Consider the following 19899-nt stretch of genomic DNA (forward strand, 5'->3'; position numbering starts at 1 on the left):
ATAGGACAATATATTAATGCTGAGGTGTAATCCTGTGCAGTGTTTGGACTGAAGCCAGGATAGTCTAATAGTTTATTTACATTTTATCCACATCTCCAATTGTTTCTCCATGAAGTTTTCTTTTAATTATCTAGACTGAAATAGTTATAGACAGTTAATAATGTCATCTATTTTTCTCCATTTAACATATACATAGGTGATTTTAAATATTATTTTCCAGTAGTTGCAATTCTAATAATTAGCTATTGTTATTAGATATTCAGCTACAGCTAAATGATGGCAGGAACTATGCAGAGTCCAAATGTAAATAATCATTTAATTCAAGATGATCTATTATCCTTGTATTTTAAAATTATTTTACATAAAATGTTAAAATTATACTTTACATATCTATTATTTAATGACCCACACTGCTGTGTCCCAGGCTCCTGTTATTATGCAAGCAAACCTCCCACTGAGTGTTCTCTGTGTAATTGCAGGCCCACAGCACACTCTTTCTAAAGCTATCATAACTGTAGAAAAATGTGAGTCTTTTCAGGGTGAAAGGACTATGGAGAACGAGCAGCTTTAAGTTAAGCTTTCGTTTTAGTTAAGGTCTATGCATAAAATAGTTTTGGGATTGATGCTTTATAAAGCGCATAATGGGCAAAGGTAAAAACTGTCATCAGTGGAATGATTTATATTTAGGTACAATTTGTAAGAGGAAAAAATACACAACCGTCAATAGGAAATATCAGATCATACTATAGATAGGTCCTTTATAGCCTTGTAATTTTAATGTAAGCTTTATTCTTTGTCTCTGATTTTAATGGTCTTGATTTCTGCTTTATTACTTTGTTATTGTGAACTGATTAGCGTCAGTTTCATATCAGTTTAAAAACCTGTGAAAGTTGGTCGTTTTAAAGTATGTACTAGTGGTACTTATTTTGTAAAATCTCCAAATGTCTTCTCCATCCCTCTTGTTTGTGCTTTATTTCTTTCCCTCCTTCCATGTTTGCTTTGGCTTACAAACTTGTTCCTGTCAAATGAGTTAGTTGAAATGGGAACATTAATTTTTATGCATGGAAGCATGTCAGCTACACTGGGAGGGAAGAGGGTGATGAGAAGGGGGGAGTGGGGTGGAAGGAAACACCCGAGCATGTGTATTGCACCAGTCTGTGCTGTCACAAGAAAAGGCTCTGACAATCATAATGTAATGTAAGCTTTTTACATTACATTATTCCAGTGGACAAAGGGTTATCGTATTTTTAACAGATATGCTAATTTTTTTATTTGAAAATCCCATCAATTTGCCATTTAGGCTGTTTACCTGTTCTACAGTCTGCTTGACCATTGTTTAGAAGTCCTATCATACCCAAGATCCTAGTTTTCATTCCCATTTTTACTTCCAGCTCATTAAAACATCAAAGAACAACCTATTCACTTTGCTTGTCTTGGTTTCCCATTTATTAAATCCTGAAATGCACAATATTATAGTAGTGCCCAAATATCCTAGTCCTTCCAACAGGTCCACATAGCTCTATTCTGACCCATCATTAAATGTCTAAATAATATTTAAAAAATTAAATATGAAACTGGTGTTTTAGCTAAATGGATAGAATCTGTATTTCTCAGATCTCCCTTTTTTGTGTGGCTCCTCTATAGAGGAATTTGCATGAGATTTGGAGGGGGGGTAATTCGTGGCCGTGGTGCATAGGAGTCCATAAAATCTCATGCTCACTGCTGCTGATTTGATGGTTCACCTCATTTTATCAGGTGGCAACAAGTTGGATGAGCAGCTTCCAGTTTCCACTTCACTTTTTTCAGGAACATGTGCAGTTCTGCAACAAAGAGCCCCAGATAGGTCTGCAGATCATCAAGGTTATATATATTTTAAAAATCCCATTACCAAGATACAATGCATGGGCGTTTAATTTTAAAAAAGCAACAAAAATAGAGGAAAGCAGACAAAATTAAAATGGCAAGTGTAGGGCCTCCCCTGGTGGCACAGCAGTTGAGTGCTGGGCTGCAAGGCTGCAAGTGCTGGGCTGCAACGAACAGTGCCTGTTCATTCCCTGGCCACCAGTGAGCGTCCCACCAAAAAAAAAAAAAAAAAGGCAAGTGTACTGAGTATTTCATAGTACCTTTAGGGCCCTTTACTATTTTTGGTGGACAAAACAACCTTCCAGTCTGATACTTGCAATAGTTACCCATGTTGATGCTACCCTAGAAATGATGTCTGTTTCACCTTCTGCTGGTTGGCATCCTGTTCTGGTGACATTCTCTCAGAGGAAGACAGGTGAACAGCAATGGTACCTGGAGAGAGTGCATTCACTGGTGCTAGTGATTGTGTGTGTGTGAGCCTGGGTTTCAATTGTTATTATGTGTGAGGGTCTGAACAAGTTCCTTATCCACTCTGATTCTCAGTTTTTAACTTGCAGAAAATGAATAGTAATAATCATAAAATTACCTTTCCAGGCTCCCTATTTGCAAGATTTGGAAGGATATAGTTAGAATAATAATAAAAATATGTAGGGAGATGTTTACCAATGCAATTTAACAGTGAAGTACCCATCAACACAGACATTGCTCTCTGCTCTGCATGCCAGCCAGCATCTCCCCACCTCTTTTGCAATGTCCACCCCTTCTGGAAGCACATCTATTGGGGTATAAACTCCTTTAGCAGGGCTCATATTTTACTTATTCTTGGTGCTATTTATCTAGCTCATTGCAAGGCATTTAATAGATGATCAATAATGTTTGTTTAAGGAACAGCTAAATGAATATGATAGCTAATCATGTCAAAGGTAAATTAGTTATGCATGCAATAATCTCCAGAGATGAAACCAGTGTACTAATGCTGTGGGTAGGCAGCTATAGGGTCCATAAAAGAGAGACAACACTTAAACCTTAAAGAAGTCAAAAAATGAACAAAATATGTTTTAAATAATGTCTTTACTATTATTGAATTTTTCTAAGCAAAGAATTGTATTCATCAGAAAAAAATAAACAATGTTGTAATAACAAAGTATGTCAATATTCAAGGACTTCAGACAGTGTTGTTCATGCTCTATATCCAGCATGGATTGTAGGAATGCTGTGACCATGCCATTCTCTTTCATCCAGGCAAATGGACCCACTGCCATCTTGTAGGTTGCTAGTCATCATGGCTGAGGGAAAAGGATGAGCTGTAGAGGTTTTAAAATGAACAATTAAATGCTGCAGACTGTGAGTGATGCACACACACAGTTTCCACTCATTGGTTAGAAATAAGAAAATGACACCATGCACAGGGTACCATACAGTACAACCCTACTCTAGATCCAGAAAATAGCAATATTATTAACCGTTACACCAATCATTAATAGGGATATTTTAAAGAAAATTAAATAGGAATACTACAAGAGAGGTTGAACTACAGAAGGTCAGTCCATGATTGGATGACTCTTAAAATAGTGATTTTCCCATCCCCGAGTCAATGTCTGCAAGTTTCATTTTCACGTAGCAAATCTCACATATGCTGTCCTTGCAATATGACTTATTCCAGTCCAGTAAGTTCTAAATATACCTATATCCGGCTACTTTCTGTGATTGCTAACTCTGTTCTGACTTGTATTTGTATCTGTCATCTTTTCCTGGGTTGTTTGCTGTTGGGACAGGGGGTGCTTTATCATATACTAATTCTTATATTCTACAGTCCTATAGTTTTTACTATAAAAATGTGTACCAGCTCTTCCCAAACAGATTCATTTTCTCTTTTGCATAACACACTTTAAGCAACTTATCACTGTAAAGTCACTTCTTAGTGGTCATAATGAGAAATATTTCTTGGAAGACTAGAGTATACCTTTAAGAAGGATTCACATTTCATGGTCACTGGTTACTCTGGAAAACTGAAATTCCAGGCAACATGATGGGAAAGTGCAGGCTTCTTCTAAGATGGCAACCTAGGGAGCCATTCTCATAATAGATTGCTATTTGTGGTACCATAGTCTGATTTTCTAATATACCTTGCATCAGCATGAGTCTGCTTGTACATGATGAGCAGAGACAGATTTTTTTTGTGGCTTGATCAGTTGTTTTATGCAGGCTGCAAGGTTAAAGCAGAGCTGCATACTGCCTCTGCTAGAATAGAAATCTTATGGTCAATGCATAGAATCTGGTGTTCTGGTGAATGCATCATTCTTCTGTTCTGATTTATGTGCGTGCATGTGTGTGTGTGTGTGTATGTACATGGGTGTGTGTGTGTAAGGGGTGACTGTAAAAAACCATAAGTAAAATGAGGCTTCAAAATTCTTCTCTCTTAAATATGGTTAGACATTATGGTTGGAAGGAAAAGCAGGGGTTATTGTGACACAAAGTGCATTTGAAAAGAACCCTCACAAATAATGAATTTGGTCCTAATGGCAGTTAAATCAGTCCTTCTAAGTGTATCTCAACATATGGTGCTTCTTGCTCTGTTATTTTGTCTATAATGTTGTGGTTATCTTGGCTTGTGACACTGGAGTAATTATAGGGTTGTATCCTCCCATTTTTTTGCACTGGTCTTTAGTGAGAAAACTTAGCAGCCATTTGTCTAGGCTACTCTGAATGAGAAGCAATTTTTCTCCTGTGTCTTGCTGCATGATAATGAGGTGATGAGTGTGTCCATGTTGGAAGTTTGATGTGTTTAACAGTCACATTCGTGAAACTCTGGAGAAGGGAGGGCAAACTCTGCCGGGTGACTAAAAATACACAAATGCCAAGGATGGACTGTGGAATTTGCCTGTATAGATCTCTCATGTGACTGTCATTTGAAGAAGGAATGTGACAAAAATGCCATCTCATCTGAGATGAAGTATGTCACGACTGGTAGGCAAGGACTCTATAGTCTAATGACTCCAGTTTTAGCAGAGCAGTATTCTGGGATTTTCAAAATAGTAAAGAATGGTGTTGCTTGAAGCCAGTGTCTTGGTACATTGGTGACCATCAACCAGAAAAAAATAGAATTTTTATTTGAAATGTATCTCTGATGAGAATCAGACACAACGAAGCAGATGTGCAGTCCTTATCAGCCCCATTTATTTGTCATAAATTCTTACTCTCGATATGTGACTTCATTTGACCCAATTATGTGGTTGGGAAATTATAGTAAAATTGATAAATATCTGGTTACTTGTGACTGAGAAGAAAGCACAATATGGTAAATTAGGTCACAAGTAGTCAGTTCATAATGTGGAGAACCATATAAAATACCTAGCTGTGCAGTTTAATGTACTTTATAGTTCTACACAAATAACTCTAAGGCTGAAATTTCACTCTATTTTATTTTTCTTAAAGTCCCACACATCCATTAAAATTTTTACTACAAAGATTGTATCAGTCATATAGTATAAGCATATCCATGTGCACTTAGCTCAAGATATAAAATGTGAGAGTTTTGTATAACTAAGAAGAGCCACGCTTACTTTTTCATATTTTATTTTTGCACTTTGCATTATACCTTATTTGTTAGTTCCCCACCAAACCTTGAAGGTCCTAAAACATGTCTGAATTTATCATGCGTTAATGTACCTAATGAATATTCTGATAACTGTGAAGATGTAAGATTAACACAGTGGACTGTGTCCACTTTCAGAGAGTAGAGGTCAAACCTGGCAGATTGTATTACTGGTAAAGGAATAGTTCTCAGAATGCAAATCCCTCTTAGCACAAGAATTATTGACCCTGCACAATGAATGGATGATGGCTTCTTAGTTTCTTGTCTCCAATCTACCGCCATGCAGGCATGTTTATAAAGCCTTTGTGCTTTGGAGAGTTCAGCAAAGATCACTGATATAAGCCCACTCCAAAGCTAAATGCAATCATTAGGTCATGATTTTTAGCACCCTTCTGAGTATCTTATTGTAATAATCCAAATTGCACATACACATAATTGAATTCAGGTCACAATCCACGCCAGTTGCTCTGGAATACCAACTCAGAAGCATCACTCAACAAGAGACTATGTCTTTATTCTGCAAAGAGGATACAGAGGGTTAGCCCATATGACATATAGTGCTTCTGAATACCAATGGTGTGAGCTAGGAAAAGAGCACCTTCAGCTCAATGAAACCCAACCTTTCAGAGTCAGTCCTTAAAATAAAACCATAGGCTCAGAGCTACAAAAATGTTGATGTGCAATTAATTCTGGTAGCATACAGTTAAGAAATAAGGTTTCTTTGTGGTTCAGCAACATAATCACATGTGGGGCATTGCCTATAAATTCCAGGCATTTGTTGTTCCTGCTAATTGGTGAAGTAACCTATTACTAAGTCTCTTAAATGTTGCCCAGTCTAGATATGTTAGGAGAGATATCAGCTATATTAGGAATTTCTGAAATCTATAATGCTTGCATACAAAGGGCAGAGCAAAATATCTGCCTGCAGGTTGCTGTGCTGAATTATATTTCAAGCCAAAAGAGGCATTTTCTTTAGTTATCTCCAGCTCCCATCCATAATTGTAAAAGCAGTGAATTGTGCAGACTATAGGGTGTGACACTAAAGTGCTGTCAGTGTGGAACAAAGGTCTTAAGCACAATAATACAGAGCAAGTGATACAGTAGTAAGTAGACTTTTAAACAATAGCAAACAAGTTGAGCAGAGCCTTTTGATACACATAGTTTAAAAGAAAAAGGTTAAACTTTGCGAACTGTGAGCGCAAAGCCTTTAAATGAATCTTATATAAATTTAAGAGACAAAGAAAAGCCCCATTCGGGAGGGCTGATTAATTGAATTGCTCTGCATTGTGCATGCCAACAATGATGCAAATATATTATCAATACACTTTTTAATCACACAAAATGGACACCATCTAATCCAAAGGAGAGAATCGGGATGCACAAAGGCACTGTTGAATGTCTTCTGACGATGGTTGGGTGAGTGAAATGTAAAGCCAGGATTTACAAATATTACACAAGTGAACACTGTTACTGCACTCAGGCTGAAAAATCCTGTTCAAATCCAATAAGTGGTTTAAGATGTGCAAATAGAGGCTTCTGCAGGGAGTCGGGCATTAGAAGCCACCTGGAGCATGTGCTAGAGATTGTATCCATCAATACAGCAGCTGGGCTGAAATTATAAAGAGAGCTGCTTTTCATCACGCTTGTTTTAATGCATACATTTCTCCTGTCACTGGCACCCCAGGAAAACTACTAAGCACAAAAATGAATGGTGCCCATTACCTGATATTCATACTTGTGACAACAGAGGAAAGAATCACAACACAACAGTAAGCAAAAAAATTGATATCCAAATTATTTTTAAGTTGCTGCAGTAGGAGAAAATCTTGAAAACCAATTGGCAATATTTTAATAGAAGAACTGGGGAGGGAAGCAGAATCATTTCATATCTGACCATAAATTCCTTCTCCCGATGTGATACCGACAGTTTCTGCAATCATTTTCAAAGCAGGGTCACATTTAAAAAAGACATTTTGTTCAAAAAAAGAGGTAAGTGTCCTTTCTAAAGTAAAACAATGTTAAGATACTGGTTAGGGAAAATATTAGGAGCCCACAGTGGCATCCCACCCCTTCCAGCATTATAGACACAGACCACACTCCCTGAAACTCTTCTGTAACTTCAGTATGAGGGGTATGTGTTCATACTTCTCTAGCATTTTATGAGACTCATAACAGAATAGCAAATGCCAGCTATTGCTCAATTGTACTTTCATGGTGATACTATGATCTATGCAACATCTATTAAGCTAATGTCTTTAGCACAGCGTGAAAACACCTTCAATAATAGCTGATTATTAAAAAGGCAAAACAAATCTTTGGTAACAAAATGAAACTCAGCAGCTACTCAGGTATGAAGAGAAAGTGGACTAAAAACGGGCATGGGCAACAGGCATATGAAAAAATGTTCAACATCACTTGTAATCAGGGAAATGCAAATCAAAACTACAATGAGATACCATCTTACACCAGTGAAAATGGCACATATTAAAAAAAACTAGCAACAACAAATGTTGGCGAGGGTGTGGAGAAAAAGGAACTCTCCTGCACTGCTGGTGGGAGCACAAACTGGTCCAACCACTATGGAGAGCTGTGTGGAGATTTCTTGACCTACTAAACATAGAGCTTCCATATGATCCAGCAATTCCACTCCTAGGTATTTACCCAAATGACACAGAAACAGTAATTCCAAAGGGCACCTGCACCCCTATGTTTATAGCAGCACTATTTACAATAGCTAAGCTAAAGAAACAGCCCAAATGCCCAAAAATAGACCATATAGACCATGGAATATTACTCAGCAATCAAAAAAGATCAACACATGCAGTTTGCAGCAACATGGATGGAGTTAGAAGGGATCATGCTCAGCAAAATAAGTCAGAAAGAAAAAGAAAAATACCGGATGGTCACACTCATAGCAGGAATTTAGAAAACCTAAATAAGACACCAGGAAAAAGACTAATCAATACAAAGTAAAAATTAAAATCAACAAGCAACTATAAACCAGAGACATACTACGGGGGTGGGGGTGAAGGGAGGAAGGGGCGGGGAAAGGAAGGACTAGAGTCAAAATAAGGGGGGGTTGCAATTGTATGGGGAATATAACCAAAATGAAAATGCATACACTGTACAAAGATGAAAAAAGATGTAAGAATTATATAAAATAAAATATTTTTTAAAAAATAAAAAATAAAAATGGGCATGGGGTTATGTGAGATGCATGGGCATGGGCAGTGTTTTCATGGAGGTGGTGGAGATGCTTTATCAAGGCTCTTTGACCTATGCAACTAAAATGGATGTATTTCATTGTCTACAAATTATACCTCAGTAAAGCTGGAGTTTTAAAAGTCTTGGTATTAGAAATACCATTTCAGTATGTTGTGGTTTGATACTAGAAGTGATATTTTATATACCAACCTCAATTTTCTTTTCCTCTTTGAATTTTCTGGATATTTTCAACTTCACATTTCACCTATATAAGAGGACTTTGCAACTTAATGAGTTTGTTGGGTTTTGCTCAAGATAAAATTGACTTTTGAAAGGAAACTTTCCACCCACTGAATGGGTTTAGGTGAGTTAATCTAGAAAACAGGTCCTGACTTGACAAGTAAGACCTTAGGTTGAGTTGATGTGATTTTTTTACTAGCACAAAGTAATGTGCAATTTATAGAGCAGGCTCATGTGGCAGTTCAGGGAAAAGCATATCTTTAGGTGTGATGGAAAGAATGCCGAACTGGGAATATTAAGAGACCTAAAGTCTTCCTATACCACTTACATGGATCTCCTGGTACAACCGTGCATCACTTAGCCTTCCCAAGCTTCCATGTCTTCATCTCTAATTTCAAAAGTGTTTGTCAAAGCTGTCATTCTAAAAATTACTTAATTTTCATGTGACTGAATTCTTATTTCAAGCAATATACTCTATAGAACCACAATAAATAAAATTTGATGTGGCATGGAATGAATTTATTATCTCTCTATTGGACAATTTTTATGTATTTTGCTTTCAGTTTAGAGTAACACTCCATTGAAAACTTTATGCATAAAACATTTTACCTGTTTCGTATAGTTAAAATACATAATTCACTGAATTGCTTTCAAATGTCTAAATAGTATTCCTTCAATCACTAGGTAGTAAATAGGTGTGATACATATTTTGCTCATGTCTAATCTTAGATCACCTTTAAGTTTTATTTTCTTGAGATTGGATCTCATTTTGGAAAACACTGAGATGGTTCATGCTCCCTACATATAGATCAAATACTAGGAAGACCATAAAGATCTCAGAAAGCACCTTCAAGCAAAACAAGTAGCTTTGAATCTATCCCATTCATTCATATGTTTATTGAAAAGCAAACATGCACCAGACATTTGCACTAGAACAAAGAGATACAAAATTAGGTATGACATGGTTCATTACCATTAAAACACTAATAGTTGGGCCTCCCCTGGTGGCGCAGCAGTTGAGCACTGGGCTGCGAGGCTGCCCTCAGCCTCTGCAGTGCCATTTCGTTCCCTGGCTGCCTACGAGGGTCCCACAAATAAATAAATAAATAAATAAATAAATAAAATAAAACACTAATAGTCTTTGACCCAAGAAAGCAGACTGTAGATCTGAGACACTCAAGAGGGGGAGGAGGAGAGAGAGGGGAAGAGTAGACAAGGAGTGGAAGAGCGCATGTTGGAGTGTGGTGGAGGACTGTGAGCACTTCAGTGTTGAGAAAACAATGGTGACTGCACCTGAGGGGAGAAATCTCAGAGAGTGAAAAAATAAACAAATGTGTTTTATAAAAAAAAATGAATTAAAAAATTTCATTGTGTAATGGTAAGGTCACAAAGGTGCACACACACGGTAGCTCAGAGAAGGTTCGGGACCAGTTCTGTCCAGGACAGCTGGGATAGCCTCATACAGCAGTTGGCTATGTACTATTAAACAAGATGGATCCTAGAAGAGGGCCTGTTAGAGAGACACAATATTCATTAGATAGGCTAGCATGTATAGAAAGGAGAGAAGTCACAGAAGTCCAGGGCATGGTGGAAGATGGTGTCAATTTCACACAGGTAGAGTTCATGACTGACTTGGGATGAAATGAGAAGACCTTGTGGGGCCTCACATTGTCTGACAGGCCCATTGAAGGTTAGGGAGGACACATTTCCTTTATGGTCCGTTTCCTAAGTTTTTTTCCTTACAATGTGAAGTGCTCACTTCCCACATCTCAACTGCTTTTAAAAAAAATGAAAAAAAAAAAAACCTCACAGAGGTAGTTTTAACCTCTCTAGCTTACACTTCACAGGACTTTGAAGCACTTTTGCAAAATAGATAATAGTTTATGCTCTGTTTAATTCAGTCTATGAATCATTTTAATAATATGTTTAATAATTTAAGTATTTAATACAATTAAGTGTTAATGTCATTAAAAGATTTCTTTAAATTGTTGATATTTAGAAACAGCCTATTAGAAAAACCTTATGGTTCTAAATGAAATTTGACTTTAATGATTGGATATTTAACTTATAGAATCAAAGAACTTGAAGTGTTTGTGAGTTGTTTTTGTCCATAGTGAGTTAAAGGTAGAGAATGGGGGTACTTTCTTTGGGGATCCTGTGAACGTTTAAAATATGGCTCCTTGAAATTTAACCACTGTTTAATGTAAATCTATCACAACGTGATTGGGCCTGAAGGTTGCTTTAGGTCTTCTGTTACCAGTCATAGAAAATACAACTACTATGCCCACAATACACAAATGAAATGAATTTTAAATCTCTTCGAATCATGGATTTTCTAATGGTTTGACTACCTCTTCAAGGTTAGCTATGAACTAACTTTACAGCAGGCTAATTACAGCATGAGAAGTTCAGCTACTATATTTCAAAAAGTGGCTACACAAGCAGAAACTACCTTTAACATCCTAGTGAGGACACATCCTCTTGATTTAAGAACTGAAGAATGTGAGCACAGGTTTAGTAAAGTGAGCTGTTGAGCTTCCTTAAGCATTTCCCATTGTTATGTAAGGGAGAGTAAGTCCAATTATTTCTTTGAGAAAAGCACTAGAAAAGACTTAGGGACACTTGTTTACCAAAAATAAGTATCAGACATAAAGGGATAAAAATATTTTACCCATCACCTCATTCAAAATCCTACTGCTCCCACAGAAAGAGGGAAATTGAAGAGAACTATAATCTTTCATGCGTCTATCTTGCCTTCACTTGTTTGCACGATGTTCTTATTCTATGTTGTTTTTAGCTGGCAGTTGATAATGCAGATTTCCTTGCTTGGAAAATTCAAATTTAATCTAGAAAGGATAGGTTTTAAAGTAAACAAGTTATTTAAATATCTATTAGTTTAAAGAAAAATTTCTCTATGGGACAGTTTCTGGATTGTTTCAGAATTTATTTTTAAACAAACATGTTGAATTTCTGTGGTGGAAATTTGCCATTTTGTTTCTTAAATCAGCTACAGTTTAAGCCATTGATTCATGAATCATTCAAAGAAGTAAGCCTGAGCTACCAATGTATGACAGCAAGAGCTGGGTTCTCAGAGGAAATGGAATCGGGTCTTGTTTATCTTGGAGAGAATTCTTGTCATAATTTTTACTGTGCACATATATTTTCTGGGCAATTTCATCTGTTTTTCCTATTCACAGGTAGAACAAATCAAAAAAATAAAATAAAATAAAAATACATTTTGCTTGTCCTGGTAAAGTTATTAAAGAATTAAAGTCCCCTCCATCTGGAGGTGCAGACACTTTCTTTTGGTCCAAGGGACTGAGGGAATATATGACATGTTCTGGGAACAGAAAGGGAAGAAAAACACTCACCATAATGTCACACCATCACCCACTGAGTGCCCCAAGCAGGCAAGTTCTTTCCCGGTTAACTCTGAAAGTGACTGGCCTCACTATTTGAACAAGATGCTGAGGAGCACAGCCAGGCCAGACTGTGCAGCTGGATGTGGCAAAGGCAAGTGTTAACAAACACAGGCCTATTTCTCTAAATCCAGCTCCAAAGATGGAGGCCACCATAGGGGGAGAATCAACACATGGAGAGCAAATGGGGTGCAGTTGCCTCTCAAGTGCAAGGATGAGGGAAAAACCCACAAGCTCTGAAACTAATAAAAGATAGATGACCAGGATGTTATACTGTATCTGCAAGTCTGATTTTCAAGATAGTTAAAAGCAGCTGGCCAGTTGATAGAATATTTTGGGAAGCATGGAAGTAAACTGAAAACCTGTTTGAATCACTTAGCCATCATGAAGCCCTGGGCTCCCCACCAAACTTGGGTGGAAGAATGCTGAAATCAAGGAGAAATGACTCATTTTCTCATTTGAAAACTGAGAGATTGAAACAGAGCCCACTGTGGAAAAGATTTTAAGGAATGTATAAAAATCTTAAGGAGAAAAACATCCTGGTTTGATTATCAGAGGACGGACATTCAAATCCTATTTTGACATTGGGTGATTGTTGAGTCTTTCTGAGTCTGTAAATTGGGGACCCTTATACCACTGTATTTATAAGATTTATAATATAAGAACATTAGAAGCCTACAGAAAATAATGTGGATGAATATGTTTTATGAAGAGTTACCTGAATTGTCATTCTAAAATGCACCTCTCAAGTATAACACTTGAGTACAAGTTGCTCCTGAAGACAGGGGTCTCTGTTTTGTCATCAAGTACTTGGGAAAATTACTCGGAAAAATATGTAAATTACGGGGTCCACCCTCATTCTTCTCAGACATACTTTGTTTATAACAATTTAGACATTGTCAGCAAATTCCTTTAAGCTTTGGAGAAGACAGTCCCCAAGCTTCAATACTTGAGAAATCCATTCACTAGATGCAAGACATTCTGCCAGATGCTGGGAATTTTTGTGCATGACCTTAAAATTGTCCATCTTCTGTTGGTGCCTTTAGTTTTTTGTAACTCTGGAAGAAACCAATGTATATTTAAAAGGTGATACAGGTTTATTTCATTTTCTTTTAGAAACAAACCATTGGCACGCAATTTTAAAAAAGAAAACCGAAAGACAAATTCTTATTATTTTGACCAGAAATTTAAATGTTTTTCAAGAGCACTGCTGCCAAGTTTTTGTACTTTGAGGATCTAATTTATAAATGCATTATTTCCTTTGTTTCTCACTTGCTCATAAAGATGGAATCAATATAGAATTTACTTATTGCAAGCTGTGTTAGGTTCCAACAAGACATAATTTCGATATGGATTTTTCTTCATCACTAGAGGTATTTTCATTTTCAAAACATTTACCATCCAAAACAAAGAGGCTGCACAATACTTACATGGGGCTCCCCCCTCCCTGCAATTTTAAAGAAACTACTTCTGCTCTTCTTTTATTTCAAGTTTTCTTACAGCTAAAATGATTCCTTTCCTCTTGAAATAAGGAGTAGCTGTCACCTCAATTTAAGACAAACTAAAATCATCCACCCACTTCTGACTGGTCTCACGATCTGGGGGAGAATGACAAAGGCTGAAGCCCCTTGCGCCACCAGGAAGACCCCGGGATTGCTTTTCTTTATCTCATGAAGAAGTCCAGAGAAGAAAGTCCATACAGAGTATCTCAGCAGGTCCCTCTTATTAGGGTTTTTCTCTGGCTTTATGTACCTGCTTGTGCTAGCGATCCCTTTCCCTCACTTTAATCCCAAAGGCCTGCCTATACTTTCTCCCAGAAAAACCAGTTCTCAGCTGGTCGGTTCTACTTGCCAAACTTGAATTCTTCAGCGGATTCTACTAAGGAAATGCTGTGACACAATCTCATGTTTGTTCCCGTTTCATTTCCAGGAAGCAGTAAGTTGTTTGTCCACCAGGGTAATATTTTAGTAGTTGGAGTAAGTAATCAGACAGGCAGCACGGCAGTGAGTATGGGTGTGGTTCCGGCTGATATTTGAGTGTGAGTACTGGCACCAAGCTCGCTGGCCTTGGTTCCCTTGCTTGTTTAATGCAGATAGTTATTCAGTCTTCCACATAGGGATGTCTAACAAATGTGCAAACTCTAGAAGGATGTATATCCAGTAAACCATTGAATACTACCTGTTATTATCATTAAGTGAGACTAATCAGATAATACAATTCTTTTCATGATTCTCTCATTGGTTATTAATTTCATCATCCTTTTAAACAAAGGTTTTGAAATCTGAGTGTATTGTGCTGATTTTCTCTTTCAAAGTGATCAGAAAATTCCTGTATTGCATCATAATAAACAGCAATATGTGTGGCATAATAAAAAGAAAGAAATGTCAACAAGATGTGTTCTACAAATATCTCCTGCAGCTGTATCTTTTCTGGAGGCATAGAAGGAAAAGCAGGGACAACAGAAACAGCCTCCTTACTTGATGAACAAATTCAATCTTGTAGACATAAAGCTGGGTCTCTTCTAGACGTTACCCTGAATGCAGGGCCTTTTGCTCCTTGGACTTCGTGCTCATTAGGTTTACCCACACCTAGCAAGATTACTCTTCTAGATCATGTTATCTCAGCCTTGACATTTTAACATTTTGTCCGGGATAATTCCTTATCATAGGGAGACTGCCCTGTGCATTGTGGGTTGTTTACCATCATCCCTGGCTTCCATCACTAGATACCAGGAGCACCTTTCTGTGCCCCTAGGTTATGAAACCCAAGCATGTCTCCATTCATTACCAAATGTTTCAAAAAGGGCAAAGACACCCCAAGTTGACAACCACTGCTGTAGATCACCTGACTTGGGTCTCTAGCACATTCCCCCCAACAGTTCTGCTTAAAGCTATGACTCACATTCTATTTCATTAGAGCCACAAGTCATCACTGAGTTCACTTAAATCAATAAGCCATTTTCATTCCTGAATCACTCTCCTACTTGGCCCTTCTTTAATTCAGACATTCATTTATTATTCTTCACTTAAAGAAATTGAGCGCCTATGCCATCTTGGTTCAGGCTTTTATGAATGTCACTGGCACTTACTGCAGTGCTTCCTCATAGACTCTGAACTTTTACTCACCAGCCCACTCCACACACCTCCATTTCCTAAAATCCAAATTGTTTAGAAGATCTTTCTAAAACCCAAAACTCATCTCATTGTTCCTCTTTAAAATCCCCCACTATTCCCTTCTACCTTCAGAATGAAGGCCAAACCTTTAAGCCAACACATAAATCCTCCTGACCTGGTACCAGATGCCATGCTCTTTATTCCTACTGAACATGAGTCCCCAAGTGTACCTGCTCTTCTAAACTGTCATGCTTCGGCTTGTCTACCGACAATGCTCTTTCATGTAATAACCACTTGAATGAATCCGATTACTCTTTCAGTGATGTGCTCTGTTGTCCTTTGCTCTGGAAAGTTTTTCACTCCCAGGGCTGCATCCCAGGGTTTTCCCATTGTATTGTCCACAGAGACTTTTATAGCACTTATGCTAGCCTATTGGCATTGTTTACTTTTCTCTCTTTTGGCTAGAATATAAGGCCCATTAAGGTACAGGCCAAACCTATTTACGCTTGTGCACCCATTATCAAACAAGAGCTGGTTCAAAGTTAGCATACAAAGTAAAATAAAAATTAATTGCAATGAATTAAAAAGAGAATTTGGGAAATCCACCCAAATAAGTATCTAATTATATTACCCTATTAATTTTATATCACTTACCATTATGGTAAATTAAACCCTGTTTACATTTATTTACTCACTCATTTATTGTCTACTTTCTCCACAAGGATGTAAGTTATATGAGAGCAAAGATATTTTTCTATGTGTTGGATGCTGAGTACTGGCACCAACAATGTTGCCAGGAAGAGAGTCATTAGTAAAAAAAAGTTTAAAAAAAAAAACCCACCAAAAACAATGTCCTGAATGAATACATATGAAAGGTGGACCAAAAAGCAGAAGCTGATTAATGAAACCAACAATGACTGGTCACAGATGTAGCAAGAGAAGTGTCAGGGTATATTCAAATAAGCAAAATATTTTATTAATGTGTCAAATTTTACTTGAAAAATAAATACACATATTTTGAGAATGCACACAACAGCAACAATAAACTCTAACCTAATAGAAGAAGCAGAAAGGGCTTCCAGATTTTTTTTTTCTCCTCCTACCTATAGGAAACAGACTTGGCAGCTGCTGTTACAAATGAAAAGAAAAATTGTCATGCACAAGGTTCATGTTCTCATGATTGATGGACATTTCCTTTTGAAAATATGCCTATTTATAATCACAAATAAAATTCCTGTTGTCTCATGAACAACAGACCATGAGTCTTATGTATTTGCCTCCAAGAGTTAAATAACCTCCTAATTCCACTTGACAGTAAGGATAAAGCTACTGTTCTACTGTGATAGATAATCCCCTGCATGGGGTGGTGGGACAGGAGAGAGGGGACATCCATCTTGCTAAGCAATTTATGAATTGAACCCTAAATCCTTAATGTACGAGATGTTGAGTCAGTGTGCTAATGCATACTTGATTGAATTTGGTTTAAAATGCTAAGTTAAAGTGTGCAGGTGTCTTGAGCAGGTGCACAGTATGCTGCTAATAAACAGAAGACATTAAACCTGAGGCAAGGCTTATTTTGCTGTATTATAGAAATTTCACAGATCTATAGAAAGTACATGAAATATTGCTTTAGGGAGGGCTATTCATTCGGTATCTCTTCAAACCCTGTAAATCAAGAAAACAATGTGCTAGTTCAAATTTGTGCCATGAGTTTTTTCTTTCTTAAACATTTAAAATGAAATATAATGATAATTTCCCCCTCTATTAGAGTATCATTGTATTTACATAAGTGGGTCTGAAATATACCATGCCTGAAACTTCAGAAATATATATATATGTATGGAATTCATATCATGCTGTACTTTTTTTTTTCTGAAACACTTTTGAGCACAGTTGGAGTCCCAATGTCATAATGAAAAATTGCTGTTAATTTTCAGCTTATGGATGTGAAGAGCAGCGAGCTCAGGCTGCACTGGGAATTAGCTTGTGCAGGCTACAGACATCCATTATTCAGGGTGCGGCAAGACTTGAAGTAGCCTTGCCATTCCAGGAAGAGGACCGATTGGCAAAGGAGTGCAGGAGTGTTGTATTTTGGGAGTGGTGGCTTTCTCTGGGAAGTAACTCCACAGAGAGATGCATGTGAAGAAACCTGGCATATTTTCCATCTTGCCCCAAACAGCTTTGAATAAGATGTCATTCACTAACTTTTTATACAAAATGCTTTAGTTTGGAGGTCTACCCTTATAGTGTTTATTAAAATATCACTACAGGAACAAAATCAAGTCACATTATGGACTGTCCATTATGAATTGAATTCATTGCTGTGTATGAGGTACCAGAACTTAAACATTTAAAAATTCATTGATCACTACAAATATCTTTGGTTCCTACAATTCATGTCAAAATCTGTTGTGTTTAGGATTGTGCATGTTATAATCGATGTGCATGTTCTGTGTTAGCTATTAACGTGCGTTACATTTATCTTATATTTTTGGCAAGATTGTTGAAATGAAGGTGGAGAATTTTCTCTCACAACATTGTGTGATTTTCCTGTTTACTGATAAAAATCTCTCTTTTGCTCCTGGGCATGCCTCTGTGAAGAAGTTACTCTGTTGCAATCTAAACAAAGTTCATAAGCAAGTTTATAATGCTTCTACTTTGTGTTTTCAAGGCTGAAACAAAATTTTTTTATTGTTCTCTTATCCCCTCCTAAGTGAAAGGTGAAACAGCCAAATTTGGTTCATTAAACCAAGCACTATGCTCCACACTTCCCAATGAAATACAAATCAAATGCCAAATTCTAACACAAAATACAAATACAAAATCCACCTATATTGAGATATTATTGACTTATAAGATATGTAGGTTTAAAGAGTGCAATATAATAATGATGCCCGTATAGAAAAAAAAGCTAGTTTAATTAACATCTCTATCCTCTCTCATAATTACCATTTTGGTGGTGGTAGTGGAGGGGGGATGTTGATAATGATTAAGATTTACTCTCTCAACAACTTGTAAGTATATAATATTTTAAAATATAGTTCTCCAGTTTAACATTAGATTAGGAATTAGATTAGATTGTATCCTTTGACTAACATCTCTCCCTTCCCACTTTCCAGTTTCAGTTCCTGGCAACCAGCATGCTCTAGTGCTATGTCATAGATTTGTTTAGAGTTCATATATAGGTGAGAACATACAGTATTTGTCTTTGTCTCATTTATTATGTAGCATAGTGTCCTCGAGGTCCATGCATATGTACTCAAAAGAGGATTTCCTTTTTCTTTTTTATTAATGAATAATAATCAAATATATACATATGTGCATACTCACGATATAGATATACCCCCTTCTCTCTCTCTCTTTCTCTCTCTCTCTCTCTATCATTTATCTTCCTATCATGTTTTCTTTATCCATTTCTCTGTCAGTGGGCACTAAGTTTGTTTCCATGTCTTGGTTGTTGTAAATAATGCTTCAATGAACCTGGTGGGAATGTAGATATTTCTTCAAGATAGTGTTTTCCATCCCTTCCAGATATACACCCGAAGTAGGGTTGCTGTATGATATTTCTATTTTCAGTTTTTGAGAAATTGCCATATTATTTTTCATGGTGGCTGTACAATTTTATATTCCCACTGACAGCGCACAGACATTTCCTTTATCCACATCCTTACCAACACTTGTCTTTTTAATAATAGTCACTGTAACAGGTGTGAGCGTGATAGCTCACTGTTGTTTGGATTTGCATTTGTCTGATAAGTGCTAGTAGGCATCTTTTCATGTACCCATTTCCATTTTATGTCCTCTTTGGAAAATGTGTACTCAATTCTTCTGCTCATTTTTAATTGTATAGTTTATTTACTATTGAGTTGGACACATTCATTACATATTTTTGATAACAACCCCTCATTATGCAGATGGTTTTCAATTATCTCCTATTTCATAAGTTACTTTTTATTTGGCTTATTGTTACTTTCTTTTCCTTGGATGGCAGTTCTGGTGCCTAAGTTAGCAGTGATCAAGATTGGTGCTTAGATATTTGGACCCAAGAGGACAGGTTGGAACCTAAGTTCATTGCAGTGGCCCGGCATTTTCGTAGCAGGTGTGGGCCTGGGATTTGGATCTGCATGAATAGACTCAGATGCTGGGGGCTCTAGGGCCAGTCAGATACCAGGTACAGCTGGAGGTGGTAGCAGAGTCTAGGTTTTGTGAGGGTCAGCCTGGCATTGGGATAAGCTGAGAGCCTATTTTTTATTTATTTTTTTATTTTTTAAATAATTTTTAAAAGATTTATTTATTTATATACAAGAGCTGGGGTACAGGCCACAGATGCAGGGGGAGGTGAGAGGATTCACTAGAGACAAAGCGGGGAGCAGAGCAGGCAGACAGACTGAAATACACTGCTGAGGGGAGCGGTGGGCGAGACAGGAGAGGTCTATGTGGGTTTCTCTCTGGCTGACCAGGGATC

The sequence above is a fragment of the Talpa europaea genome (genome assembly GCF_964194135.1).
Source record: "Talpa europaea genome assembly, chromosome: 3".
Taxonomy (NCBI): Eukaryota; Metazoa; Chordata; class Mammalia; order Eulipotyphla; family Talpidae; genus Talpa; species Talpa europaea.